Genomic DNA, 2,841 nt, shown 5'->3' with positions numbered 1-2,841 from the left:
TTTAATCACTTTAAGCTTTTACCGAGTTTGAGGCGGCTGAGTTAAAAAAGGGCCAAAATTTTTAAATCAGTTTTCTTATCTTTTCCGTTTTTCTGAAACTTTTGGAGTCAGGTAAATTCCAAAAAAGCTTACTTTACATCATAAAATTTGGGTTTTATTTTTCCAAGGGGAACAGTTGGCAGTTTCTGGAAATATGTGATGAGGGTTACCTTCGAAAACATGGTAATAGCCCTTTCCATTTTCAGGGCTTTGGCCAAAAGGGCGAGGGTGTGGGACCCAAAAATTGGGCCCAAACAGCCCGTTCACCCCCTTTAAACCGGGGACGTTTGGATCGCCCCAAATTCCACAAGCTTTCTGTTTTCTTTTCTTTTTTCCCTTCAATAGGGCCTGAAAAGGGGTTTCCCAAAAGCTTAAAATAAAAGAAAAACGGGATTTACAAAAGCAAATACGAAAAGCTTTTTGCCCATTTAGCTACATTCTAGTATTTCTACAGTTTAAGTTTAAACGCGGGGAAATCACGGGATTAAAAAATTTTTTTTGATTTTAATCCTGCTGTAGGGTTTAGTATTCCAGTAAAAATACTTCCCGGGGTTTTTTTACTGTGTTATGATGATTATCCCGTTGTCGGTTAAAAAACAGGGGTAAAGAAACTAAAAATTTTAAAGTATTTGTGTGTGACCCTTTTAAAGCGGCCATATGAGTGGGTTGCCCAATATTTTTTTGAACTTTTGGGGATGATAAATTTCAGCAAAAAACATCCCCAACCCCCGGGGGGGTTTTGGGAGACGATGCAGCATGAAGGAGGGGGGGCATCTTGTGTTTTTTTTTCCTCACTGCTGACCCCGTATCTTCCCTTTAAAGTTCAGCATTTAAACAATCTCCATTTTCCCAAATGCTTGAAGAGCAAACCCTTTTGAGCAATAAAAAACTTGTAAATTTTCCGTTTACATTTAAAAATTTACTAAAGTACAATAAAAGGGCCCAAAAATTTTTAAATTTTTGATAAAAGAAAAAAATTTTAATATATTAATAATATTTTAAAATTATTTTTAAATTGTAGATATAAAAGGGGTTTTTTTGGTTTAGCGTTTGCTTTTAGTAAAATCTTTTGTGAATTCGGGTTAATGTAACGTTTCGAGGGGGTTTTTTTCCCCTCATCCCCCATCAAAATTTATTTGGATTTGTTTTTGGACTTCCGTGGAGATTTTAAATTTTCCCAGTAAGTGATTTTTTGGGGACATGGAAAAAAGGCTTTTTTTCGATCCCCTTTTTTAAGATTTTTAAAAGGAAAATTTTTGTTTTCCAAAAAATTTGGAACATATGTCACCTTCAAAAATTTTTATCTTTAAAGGGTTTTTTTCTTTACCCAAAATTTTTGTAAAAGGGTGTTTTTTCCCCATTTGGGACTTGGCACAGACGCCCGACTCTGAGACATTTTTCAGACCCCGTTTTTGGGAGCATATTTGGTTTTTTCACGGGTTTTCAATTCGGCCTCAGATATCACCCTCTTTTTTCTGCTCCCCTAAATTTCTGACCTATTGTCGAAAGGGGAAGACCCCGGGGATTTTACTTTTTTTCCTTCATAGGTTTTTGAGGAGTCAAGGGCATGTTTTGTGTTATTGGGAAATAGGCGGTAAAATAATGCAGCTTCCCTTTGGGGGTTCTGCTTTACCAACGTCCTTGTTGAGACCTAGTCTCTTTTCTAATGAAGCTTTAGATTCTCCTTACTTGACGGGTTTCCTGGACCCCCTTCAGAGAGAATTTTTAGACGGGGTTTGGGGATTTGATAGAATTTTCACTTCTTTGGCGGAAAAAAGGTTTCCCTTTTATACGCAAAACCTTTTTTCTTTCGGAGTTCAGACGCCGTTTCCTTTGACGTTTCCTCTAATGTAGGCAGATTCTAGGCATTTGATTATTTCCCATTAAACATTTTTTTCCAGATATTGAAGCTTCCCTGCCAAATCCATCGCCTTTTTTAAAGCTTGAATAGCGAATCTGGCGTCACTTTCAAAATTTTCTTTCGTTTGGGGAAAGAACTTTTACAGTTGATAAATTTTCATTTGAGATCTTTGCGTGGGAAGCAAAAAAAAAAAGGGAATTTCTCAAACATTTCCCGCAGTATGAGACTGGCAAAAAAGAATGATTTCGTTCCCCACAACTTCAAAATCGGAGACCACTCTCTTCCCCCCACAGGAAGGCAATTTCCCGGGAAAATGTAAGGTGGTTTTTTTTATCAGCCATTTTCCCCAAGGATAAGTTCGTGGGGAAGGAAAGGGGGTTGGAAGGACGGGGGAAAACCTACTTTGAAACCCTTCAATTTGGGCCTTAATGTTTGAAATTATTCGTGGTATTCGCAAAAACAGAACAAATGTTACTTTTATAAAACACCAAATTTAAATAACGCCCTTAAAAAAAAAACCGGACAGTTTTAAAACGGGTGGGAGAAGAATACTGTAAAGGTAGTTTTTTACAAATTGTGAGATTTTTTTTTTAATGATGTTTTTTTAAAACTTTTTAGACTTTTACAAAACCATTAATGGAGAAAAAAACGGAAAGTTTGGGAAAACGGGGTTTTCACGAGCTATGTAGTCTAAAGTAACCATGCAATTTCGTTCACTTGTGTCCGGGCATTTTCTCTATAAGTTTTCTTACCTTAATTTTAAAAGTTTTGGTTCACAAAAGCAAAAATTTCCCAAGTTTTTGCGTAAAACCCCTAAAAAAAATTTTTCTTCCTCGCAAAGTAACCTAAAGGTTTTACTAAACACCTTAAAATGTTGCACACTTTTTACTTTTGAGCAAAGCAAAGAAATGAGGCAATAATAAAAATTTAATAAAAAAACC

This window comes from Penaeus monodon, chromosome 24 (assembly GCF_015228065.2).
Source record: "Penaeus monodon isolate SGIC_2016 chromosome 24, NSTDA_Pmon_1, whole genome shotgun sequence".
NCBI classification, from domain to species: domain Eukaryota; kingdom Metazoa; phylum Arthropoda; class Malacostraca; order Decapoda; family Penaeidae; genus Penaeus; species Penaeus monodon.
Note: the sequence above shows the minus strand (reverse complement) of the source record.